The sequence below is a fragment of the Phyllostomus discolor genome, chromosome 2 (assembly GCF_004126475.2).
Source record: "Phyllostomus discolor isolate MPI-MPIP mPhyDis1 chromosome 2, mPhyDis1.pri.v3, whole genome shotgun sequence".
Classification (NCBI taxonomy): Eukaryota; Metazoa; Chordata; class Mammalia; order Chiroptera; family Phyllostomidae; genus Phyllostomus; species Phyllostomus discolor.
In genome coordinates this window covers 87,671,730-87,684,414 of record NC_040904.2, presented here as the reverse complement: position 1 = coordinate 87,684,414, position 12,685 = coordinate 87,671,730, and the positions used below count along the sequence as shown (strand labels likewise).

The 12,685-nt window shown below is 34.1% G+C and overlaps 1 protein-coding gene across 16 annotated transcripts in view; it reads right to left on the bottom strand.

The window, feature by feature from the left end:
* The window catches only part of BBX (BBX high mobility group box domain containing), a 263,476-nt gene that overhangs the window by 145,036 nt on the left and 105,755 nt on the right, over positions 1-12,685 (bottom strand). The gene's annotated exons all lie outside the window — the stretch shown is intronic.

Below are 12,685 nucleotides of genomic sequence, written 5' to 3'. Positions count from 1 at the left end.
TTAAAGGGATTTATCTAAGAAAAAGATCAAAACTATTAACAGTAAAATGACAACAAACTCATAACTATCAACAAGTGAATCTAAAAAACAAAAACAAAAACAAACTAAGCAAACAACTAGAATGGGAACAGAATCACAGAAATGGAGATCCCATGGAGGGTTATCAGCAGGGAGGGGAAGAGAAGAGAATGGGGGGAAGGGTAAAGGGAATAAGAAGCATAAATGGTAGGTACAAAATAGACAGGGAGTGGTTAAGAATAGTATAGGAAATGGGGAAGCCAAAGTACTTTTATGTACAACTCATAGACATGATCTGGGGGATGGGGAGGGGTATGCTGGTGGGAGGGGAAATGCAGGGTGGACAGAAATAAAGGGGAGAAAAAATGGGACAACTGTAATAGCATAAGCAATAAAATATACTTAAAAAATACTTGGCAATGAAAGGGAGAATATTGGAAACATTATACAACATGGCTTTCTGCCTTGACCACTGAACAAAAACTGTTTTCACCAAAGAACCACCAGATCATATAACCTAAACACCTTTTTCAGGCATTTAGATGTATCTATATTTTTCAACATTTTTGTTGAAAACGCTTCCCCTTCTTCCTCAGTCGTATACTTGATGGATTTTCTCACCATAGATCTGACTGTCAAAGAACAGGTAGGTGTTTTCAAAAATTCTGTCTAAGCCACATTTTCTACTTTTACCAATTTCAAAGTTTCAGCTCTACATCTCAAGTTATACCTACTAGTATCTTCAGCCTGAATGTCTTTGAAACTCATCTCACACTTATTATTACATCCTATGTATAATCACATGGATATCTTCTCTGCATTTCAAACCCAATCCATCCCAAACTTCATCTCCCCCTCCCACAAATCAGTTTCTATTACTATCTCTCTAACTAAATACCTACACTTTATAAATCCTATCTTTAACCTCCTTTTCATCACTCTCCTCTCTTATGATGCCCTCCCACATCCCCAACCCAAGTTCAGTCTATTGCCATGTTCTATAGATTAGCAATTTGATTGAGATAACAGGAAAGGATCTGTATTCTTTGAGAAAAAGTAAAAGCTAGATTTATAATCACTGAATACCTATAGACACAAACACACACACAGGTTAAGCAGTAGGAGGCATCAAGTGTTTGAGAACATCTCCAATGAAGGAATCATTAAAATTGAGCACTAATTTTTGCACCAAGAGTTGGGAAAAGACTTACTTGATTTTGTGCTTTATATGTTATCAATCCAAATATCTTGATACAGGGTATAACCTTCATAATCTCTCTCATAGTGGTACCGTTTACAACTCCCAAACCCTATTAGAAGGATAAATTTCTTCTCACGCAGAAGAGCTAAAGCCCCCAAATCAATCTTTCCAATATCTGCCTCTTTTCCCTTATAACCCATCCCATCTACCGCATTTTTCAGACCATAAGACGCACCTAGATTTTAGAAGAGAAAAATAGGGAAAAAACTTTTGAAGCAAAAAAATGTAGCAAAATATTTAATAACATAAATAACATATTATTTCACTAATGTAAATGTAAACAGAACTCAACAGCAGTTAATAACTATTATTCCTCCCAAATTTGGGGGGTGGGGAGTGTACCTTATAGTCTGAAAAATACCGTATATAGTCTGCTTGAAAATTTTCAGTAGTTTACCTGCCTTTAGCGGGGAGAAACGTAAACTCACCCAGACATTCAAGGCCCTTTTATACCTGGCTTTCCACTAGTTTCCCATTTTACCTTTACATACCAGTATAACCCATCCCAGTGGCAGAAACTCTTCCCAGACTTTCACATTTCCTCCTGTGCCTAGTCTTCCTTGATACTCCTACCTGGGATTTAAGATCTTCCTCAGAACTCTTAATGACATTTGTTTCTCTCACCTTTCTCTGCCTACGTAGATTTTTGCCTTCTTTCATCACATCATGACCCTGATAGTGTCTCATACATTGCACATAGTAGTTCTAATAAATATTTATCAGGTAAACACATAGAAGAACAATACTTTGTTGTTTTCCCTGTTACTGAATTTTGCCACGTACAATGTGCGCACCCACGTTTTTGGCCAAAATTTTTAGGAAAAAAAAATCTCTCATTTTAATTTTTAAATTCAACTATTTATTTATTTATATTTAGAAGCAAAACAGATTATTGTATTCCAGGGTATTATTTTGCATGCAGACATCGTCATTGCTTTCTGGAGTTACACTTTTAACACATAAGCATAAATAAAAGAATTTAAAACATTTATATAGATTTGGAATTAGTTACTACCTATGTATAATGTGCATCCTTACTTTTTCCTCAAAAATTTGGGCAAAAAAGTGTACATTATACATGGCAAAATACAGTACTTTATCTCTAAACTAAACATATTTCCAGTGAGAATACTGTAGTAAGTCCATGTTCTAAAGGGGAATACAACAGAGCTGAAGAAAGTGTGAACAGGTGGGCAAGAATGGTTTAGAATTTTAATATATGCCAATAATTGAAAAAGTATATAACTTAAGCCTATAAAATCCATTCTGCTTATGGTTACAATGTTCACATATCCAACCACGAAAAGGCAAAATTTCTATAAAACCACAAACACATAACAAATACATGTTAACTTATAGAGCAGCTTTTAGAAGGAGGCAAGATATTCTCATAGATGGTACAAATCATCCTCAAAACAAGTTTACATATATTAATTGTAGAGTCAAAATGAAAGTTACTGATACTAAAGACAAGAGACCAAGTTGTAGTGCATGAGAATTTTTAGAAAGTACTTTCACTGAAGTAGAATTTTCTGTAGATGTAGAAAAACACTTTCTTCTCTTGGATCAATTAATTGTGAAATACTAAACCAATGACCTAAAATAAAGGGAAATATGGCTTTTCTAGTTTATGAATAAACCCTAGCAGTTAGGTCCTAACTGAATTAGCTGTTTAATTTTTAAAAAAAATTTATAGCTATCATGTTGAGATCATCAATTTATGAAAATAGCTCTCATACTTTAAAATTCATTAAGAATTCATAATACAGGTTCCTAGTTTTGTTAAAATAATGATAGTCTTTAAAGAAAATTATGTCAATTATAAAAATAATTTACCTGTTTGGGGTGATAACTTTGTTAATACCAATAGTATGAAGCAATAATATTCCTAATATAACTATAGTCCACTGAATGATAGATGGTTTATCTCCTAATATTTTCATGTATTTGAGTTTTGACTGGGTTTTAATAAACTTGTAAAAATTAATTGGGGAAAGTATAATTAAAATGAAACTTCTATCACATATGGTTGTGTAGACAATATTTTAATATATCTAATAATATAAAAAGTAAATGTTATTATTTCCTAATGATTTAAAGCAAATCCATCTTGAATTCAATTCAATTCAACTTCCAATACAATAAAGATGTGTAATTTGAAGGCAGACATTTACCTTGTTGTGAAGGGAGACAATAACATGCTTCAAATTCAACATCAAAGAACAGTTAAGCAACAAAAAAAGTCAAATGCCATTTCTGACCTACTGTTCTTTTTGATAACAAGCAGCAGTCCTGACCTGTGCTGGGTTACTATCACACCCTCCAGCACTTTTAATCCTCATAACCATCTCTCGTGACTGGTATTCATTCCATTGCACAATGAAGCTAAGTAACTTTCCATTGGCCCAACCACACAAACAGCTGAGTTAGATTGAGTCTTGGATCCATCGAATTCCGTAGCCCATCATTCTGAGATAAAGCTACAGCTCAAAAGAAAAAGGTAATAATACACTTAAATCTTTCACAAGGAGGCCTTTAAGTTTCTGCCCATACATTCAAAAGTAAAAGTTCTAAAGTATGTTTCCACAGGCACATTATAAACTATAATGTCTGAAATATTTTATTACAATAGAAATAATTGGTAAAAAAATTCCATGATTTTAATTATTAAGTAAAAACTCAGAGAGACATAACAGCTTTATTAGAAAGATTTATCTATGTGCTCTAAAAAGTGAAGCTCTCAGTGAATAATAAAGGAAGTCCACACCCATCATTTTAACAAGAAGAACTAAACTTTCAAACCTGAAACCTTTATCATTCCTTTAAGTGTTCACTTCATGAAAGGAACTGAAACATGAGCTGTATGCTTCATCAAGCGGCAGGATTGACTAATGCTAAAGAAAGCGGTTTCTTATTTAAGAAGGGGGCTGACAGCAGCTGCTCATTTCAAATTTTTTTCTATTGTCTCTTTTATAATATAATATACCTATTTGATGACTTGGTAACTCTAATAATACTGAAAACACAGAAATTCAAAAACTGTACTGAAGCCATGGTTCAGAGTTTCATGCACATGTCCAACCAGGTGGTGTCTGGTTGGATAAAAGGGGGGTTTACAGTATTCTGTGCATGAATACACTCTACATTTTGTAGGTTTTACCATCTCTCTAACCTGGCATTCTTCATTGTAATTAGTGTCTCATAACTAAAAATGCTTAGGACAGGTTTCACCACATCAAAGGTAGATTTTTATTATTTAAGCTTTGTTCAAAAAAGAAGTGCTGGCGAGGATATGGAGAAAAGGGAATCCCAGTGCAGCGGTCCTCAACCTCCAGGCTGAGGATAGGTACTGGTCGAGCCTGTTAGGTACCATGACACATAGCAGGAGGTGAACTTGAGTGTAATGAACTTGAATCATCCTGAAATCATCCCCCCCAACCCTACCCCCTATCCGTGGAAAAACTGTCTTCCACGAACCAGTCCCTGGTACCAAAAAGGGTGAGGATTGATGGACACTGTTGGTGGGAATGCAGACTGGTGCAGCCACTGTGGAAAAGAGTATGGAATTTCCTCAAAAAACTCAAAATGGAACTGTTTTATGACAGTGATTCCACTGCTAGGATTATACCCTAAGAATCCTGAAACACCACTTGAAAAGAACTTACACACCCGTATGTTCACAGCAGTGCTATTTACAATAACTAAGTGTTGGAAACAGCCCAAGTGCCCATCAGTAGACAAGGGGATTAAAAAACTGTGGTGCATTTACACAATGGAATACTATGCAGCAGAAAGGAAAGAAAGAAAAGAAAGCAAAGCAAAGCAAAGCAAAGAAAAAAGAAAAGGAAAGAGGTCCTACCTTTTCCTACAGCATGGATGGAACTAGAGAGTATTATGCTAAGTGAAATAAGCCAGTTGGCAAAAGACAAATACTATATATGACCTCACTTATATGAGGAATCTAATGAACAAAATAAATTAATGAGAAAAATAGAACCAGAGACATGGAAACGTGGAGCAGACGTATAGGGGAGAATGGCGGAAGGAAGGGGAAGAAGCTACTCAAAGAACACGAATGAGTGACACATGGCCATGGACAAGGTAGAGGGGAATGACTACGGGCTAGAGGAGAGGGCTTGGGGGTGGGCAAAAGGGGGAAAAATTGGGACAACTGTAATAGACAAAAGAACAGAAAAAAAAAAAGAAACCTGTGCAACTGTAGTGCCTATGGTAATAGTTTTAAGTGCCTTAAAATGTCTGAAGTGCAGTCTTTCTGCCATGAAGAGACAGTTGGTAATAAACGGTCTATAGTAAAAACTAAGGAATACTGAAATAATTACATAATTCACCCACTTCTTCAAAAGAATAACATAACCACAGCAGATGAAGAACAACTGCAAGCTGAACTAAGCAATTTATTGTAAAAGTCAACATAAAACCAAAACACAATAATCATATGTATCATTTTACAGATCAATTTGAATACAGAAATACCCTGAAAATACCCCACCCCATCCTGCTGGAATAAAATACCCAAAAGTGTACTTTGGTCAACCTTTTCTGGTACACATTAACTGAATTCAGGTACCATACAGCATCTCCTAAAGCTGAGTCTGAACCAATTTCCTACCTTAAATCTCACAACCTTCGCATGTGCTTCACTGGCAGGGCTGTTGACGGCATGTTAGAGAATAGAGAAGCACTTGGCAAAAGTCTTACATGTTTTATCAAACGCCTGCTGAATAAATGTACACTACAAATGAGCCAGGAGGTACCCAGAGTTAGTTTGCTGCTCATTTTAAGTTCTTAAACCTGCTAACATTTATCGATTAAAGGACTAACTGCAAACTTAAAGGCACAGAGTAACATTTATTTATTATTTTTCTTTTTTTTCACTTGTTTATTTAGTGTTAGGGGGAGAAGGGAGGGAGAAAGAGAGGGAGAGAAACATCGATGTGTGAGAGAAGCATCAATGAGTCTGGTGGGGCTCATCCATGCCCCAACAGACCAGACCCACAATGCAGGCATGTACCCTGACCAGGAATCGAATTGGCACTCTTTTGGTCTGTGGGGTGATGCCCAGCACACTGAGCCACATCAAGTCAGGGATCTTTCTTTTTGTAATTATATTTTTTCCATTACCATTTATCTCCGCTAAAGAGAGAGATTTATTTTTGAAGAACATTCCTCTCCCTGAACTCAGACTAGGAAAAATAATTATTTCCAAGTATACCAGGAGATGCTTATTAACACCAAGTTCAATGGAATACAGAGTTAATGAAATGTAAAATCCTGTAATACTGACTCACCAAATGTTTAGCAGGCAACTTCCTTATGCTAGACACTGTTCCTAGGTTTTGGGGATACAGCCATGAAGAAAATATTCTGTATTGTAAATTTAAGTCCCTTACCTTCTCAAAGAGGCTATACGGAAAAACTATGTGCATACGCTCATACATACAACATTTATATGTGCATATACAGAATACCCTGGAAATGTCACACATATTTATACTAAACTGTATAGAAATTGTGAGAGAAATTTTGTCCAATTATATTCATTTACCTTCCTGGGGAAACACACTTCTCTATTACAGAGATCAGAGGACATACAGCCTTCAATATAAAACTACTTAACTCACCCACTACCTTTCAGAGTAGCAATTATTAAAGCATGAAGCGAAGTCATTCCTGAACTTATTTATACTGTCCTTAACCAGTAAATTTCATGAGCAGTAGATTGGGCCTACTGTTGAGAAGAAAAGCACTGCTAAAATGCTTTATATACAGGGCTATGAGTTTGAGTCAGTCTGTATATGGTTTTTGGGAAAAACTGAAATCAAGAATAGATGAAAAAATTAAGATAGATTTCAGCCACCACATTAAAGTGACATCCAAAAACTAGAAGACTGCTCCTTTAGTCTATAAACATATAAAGTAAGATGATACCTGTTACCAATCAAGTGTTTAAGTCAGAAAGGTTTATTTCTTTTCGATTATATGCATATTTTCTATACTAAATAGGCATCAAATCACCAGAAATTAAAATTATCCTAGTGATAGAACACACATATTTTTTTAAAAGTTCAAAGATAAAACTAAGTTCAGTTGAGTCTACATCAATATCCAATAAGTAAATGTATTATTTACCTATCACTTACCCCAAATATCCATCAACTGACTTACCTAATAGAACAAGCATACCACAAGCAGAAAGAAGTACTATAATTCAATGAATTGCATTTACACTAGTGAAATTCAAACAACCATTACCTGACTGAAGAGCCCCTATCAGAGGGAAGAAGGGAAAAGGGAGTTTTAAAAAAGGGATAAAGGCAGGATAATAAACAGGTAGACATAACAGATTTAGGACTTCTTGAGTTCTGCTGGCATTATTTGAAAATACATAATCTTTTCTTTCTGTTTACCAAAATCTCAAGTACAGTATATATCCTTCTCTGTTTGAATTCACAATTGATTCACAAAGTAAAAGAATACTGTCTTAGAAAATGTGAAATGGCTTGATTATAAGTAAGCAGAAACAAACACAACCATAACCCAAGGATGACTGGCTTATTCCTCAACCTGATTTCCAGATACATTTTATTCTTACAATGAATACACATAGAAATTAATTTTTACAATGATATAATTCTTTCATTATACAAACACTCTGGTTTTCAAGTTTTTCAACTTGATATTTTACTTATAAGAAACTCATTTTCATGCAGTGACTTCAAAGTAAAAGAAATATCATTTCAGTCATTTCAAATGTCTCCCACCTCCAATATCCAAAGACATTTTTAGAATTTTAGATGACCATAATAAACCAGGTTTTCTTGTTTATATATTAAATAATACAGAAAGTATTTTCTTTTAGCTTTCATTTAACTCTTTGGTACAGGAAAATAATTACCTGTCTTATAGACTGAATTGGTTGCCCTCAAATTCATGTCAGAGCCCAAAACCCCAATGTGACTATGTTTGGAGATAGAGCCTGTAAGTAGGTGGAGGTTAATTCAGTAAGGCCTTTAGGTTAGGGCCATCATCCAATAGAACTGGTGTCCTTCTATTGAAGAGGAAGAGACACCAAAGAGTGCTCTCTCTCATGTACAGAGAAAGGGCCATGTGAGGATACTCTCAAAAACAGAATTTGCCCACACCTTGATCATGGACTTTTAGCTTCCAGAATTGTGGAAAAAAAAATGTGTTAAGCCATTCAGTCTTTGGTATTTTCTTATGACAGCCACACAAACTATTTCATCTCTAAAAGTGAGAAGCTTGTATTTTTGAGGTAGTTTTACTCTACTGATAATGCAGCTAAATGAGTGGCTGATTGTTACAAAGATGATCCCTTTTAAGAAGAAAAAGGACTGGGCCAACTTGAAGAATAATTCACACCCTGCCCCTGAATTTTTACATACGTGAGTTTCTAAATTTAACAAAAAAATTTTCATTTTAGAAACAGCATAAAGCTTTGTACCATAAGATACCGCCATGCTGGGCCTGACTCTGACAGTATGATGGGATGGTGTCTACAGAGAAGGCCTCAAAAGAGTCTAAATGATTTAACCCTCATTGGAAAATAACAACAGAAAAATACTTAAAATTGAAATGCTGATTCTTTAGAAACCCAATAGCACTTGCTCTATATGGTGAAGAAAATGTCAGTGCCACTAGCTCGTTTTTGTATGCTGCCACAAGATGACATAAAATTGTATTTCTTTGAGCCCTGGCCAGGTAGCTCAGTTGGAGGAAGAATCACCCTGATATGCCAAGTTTGTGGGTTTGATCTGTTTGAGGGCACACACGAGAAAATTTTCTTTGATGGTGACCTCATTAATATGCAGAGTAAAAGCCATACATCAACACTTGGAAATCACTCTTTCCCTAGGACTTTTACATTCTCAGTGGCAAGAAGTGAATTATTAGATTATAGGGTGGCTAATATTTCTATAGGATTCACTCATTCATTGATTAAAATACAGCCACTTGCAATTTTCAGTAGAACTGTAGAATACAAAGATTATTATGCATTCAGGACAATTTTTTAAAACTCTTGGAGGCAGATATGTGTGTGTGTTTATATATTAATACACACACTTTAGACATACACATACTGTCAGATATTTTAAAGGTATTTTACAGTGTATTCAAAATTCCTGAATTTTGACCACATTTTTCTTTTTTAAAAGTACTACTTCTTGAGTGTTTCCCATGTGCCAGGCAATGTATGACGCCTGGCACGTGGGAAGCACTTGACAGAACTACTTCATTTATTATCACAATCCCAGCAGGTAGAGACCATTATCCCACATTAAGAGGACAACACAAAATTTCAGAGAGGTTAAACAACTGCCCAAATTCCTTCAGTTAAAAAGTGCCAGATCTAGGATTTATGCCTGTTTCTCTGAATCCACATATGTCTAAGAATGTCCCCTTCCCCTAATTGTAAGGAACTAAAAAACTATCCAAAAAAAGCATTATTTCTATACTCTTAGATTTTTATATCATCTTTATCCACACATGTCTGGTAGCAATGTTTTATAATACATGCGGAACTAATCAAATCAATATTGGCTGAGTTCTATGTGCCTAGACATTTTCTAGAAGACTTAGGAAACAACAATAAAGCAATGTACACTGAATATGACCTCAGGTGGAGTACCTGAGAAAACTCCTGGTATACAGTTGTTAACCTCCCTACAGTGTCTGCACTCCTTCTCTCTAGAATGATTATTCAAATTGATCTTGAGAGGAGTTACTTGGGTACTGTTATCTGGTAAAATTATTATATTCTACAAGAAAAGCAAAACACCCATTTTCTCCTTCTCTACATACATCCAATTTGGTAACATTTGTCAAAGTTTCGAAACCTATTAAATATAGGTAAGAAATTATTAGAGTACCATTACTTCCCTTCTCTAATTCTGGATGTAAACTAAAGAGGGTCCACAGTAATTTCATTTGTTTTAAAACTACTTATAAAAACCATAATTTAAGTCTATTATGCATACCATAGACACTCACTGCATGGTAGAAAAAGTCCTAATGTTCAAAAATTCAAGAAACTCTTGAATTTTATCAATTCCTTTATTCCTTAAAACTTGTCAGAGATAGAGTATAACACCTCACTGTGTTCCATGTAACAACAAAAGGATTCATGGTCAAATAATTTTACATGTTAAACAGATACATTTACTATGGAACTTCTTGAAAGCTAAATATACTATGTATACTCTGTCTCTCTAGAAGAACTATAAATGGGGTTATCTACATTATTAGATATTATAGTGAAAATATGCACTGTGCCTCCCTGTCAGCCTTTCCCTACTCCACCCCTCTTAAAAGGCCACTCCTACCCCGTGACATGAGGGTTGGCCATGTGACATGCTTTGGCTAAGGAAACATAAGGGGGTAGTGATGTGCCACTTTCAAGCAGCAGTTTAAAGAGTCACCATTCTACCACCATCCCTTTCTCCTTCTGCCACAATACTTGTACATCCTAGATGATTACAGAGGTTGTGCCTTCAGCTTTGGTCCAGGAACAAAGAGGACACGGAGCAGAGCGGCAGCAGACTCATCAGGAATGTAAACATTAGTGAACCAATAACACTGGGAATTCTTTGGATAATGAAACAAAACTTTGCCTAAGCTGAATGATATATAACATGTCTCAGGTTTATTGGGCCCTAGAATCCTTTTGCCACAAAATGCTTTCCAGGATTTTTTCCCTAAATTATTGCTGGTTTTGAATGGCATCTTTTCTATTTCTTAGTTAACACAACATTTAAGATAAATATATATGTAAGCTAGAAGCATATGGTGTTAGTCATTTTTAATTGATTTTCTTAAATTTTATCAGCAATTTAAATTTGTCAATTCCTGCTTATATTATGAATAGTATATGATATTAATATATAAATAAAATATTTTATTTAGTATAATTTTAGTCAATGTAATATTTTTATTGACTAAATATTTTAATATAGTCAATAAAATATTTTATTGAAATAATCTGATTAACATTCAAAAATCATAATCAGATGGCCACTTAAAAGTCAAGACTGTCATCAACAAATGATTAACAATTTAGTTTTCTGAACAGGTCAGATAGTGTTCTGCTTTACTTACATGTATTCAAGTTTAGCATTCAGAATTCTGCTACAAACTGATTCTTTAAATCTCACTATGCTCAACTCTCTTATTTGAAATTTTAGTATCAATATTTAAATATTCTATAGTCCATTTTGCTGATCCAGTAAAACTATAATAAACTGTATGCTAACTGGCATTCTTCAATCTAGAATGTGTTTGTCTAATTTAATTTTGGCTTAAAGGACAGCACAGAAAGAAGAAAAAGTGGTAACTAAATCCTAATCTTCTCAATGGCATTAAGATTTTCTTGAGCGTTAAAATTCCTAGTAAATACACATTCAAGCTAAACTGCATACATTTTTTACTATGTGTATGATCCTACACAGGTGACATTCAGCATAGGCTTTATATTTATGGTCACATTATTAAAACAGCATCCAGCCATATATTTACTAAAACAAGCAGCACAGATATTCTAAACAAATTTAATAAGCTAACAAATAAAAATACTTAACACAGAAAAGATTTAAGATTAATTTTCAATTAATCAAAAATTAAAGAATAAGTTCATGCCCTAGAAACAGAACTAGGCCATATTTTCTACATTTGTTCATTTTTTAAAGTCTTGTTTCTCTTCAGATCATATAAATCTTTCACCTTTTACTATATTGGTTTACTTTAATTTACATCAAATTTCCAGGTCTTATAAATCATCAATTCACCATAAAGTACTTAGCCATCAATAGAGCATTTTATTCTCAAATGAGAAAACTGAAAGTAACCTTTATTAAAATTAATTGTAATATATTATTGCCATATTTGAAACAATTAAAATTCTTTTCCTTGAAGAAACAACTTTGAAAATAACCTATACAAGAGAACAGTCATAGTATTTGTGAGTTTCAGAGTTTGATATAATTTGTCACACGTATATATTTTATAATCTCAACTTTTTCTTCATTGGGGGGGGTTTTCACATTCAAAACAGTATCATGATGCTGCTATACATTCCTCTATTTTTATTAGGTAAAAATACCCTCCATAATGCTTTGATACTGATTAACATTTCAATTAAAACATAAGGTAGTACAAAAATAGCTTTGGGAGAATAGACGAATTTACTATTTAGTTATGTAACCTCTAGATATTCAGTAGTTGAATAAATTGACTTTTCACCAACAGTATATTACTAGGGAGAAACAAATTAGAAACTTTGAAATAGGTAATTAATATAAATTCATGATTTTAAAGAAATAACTTACTTGATGGAGATTAAAATGTCACTTAAAAATATAATAAAATTGACAA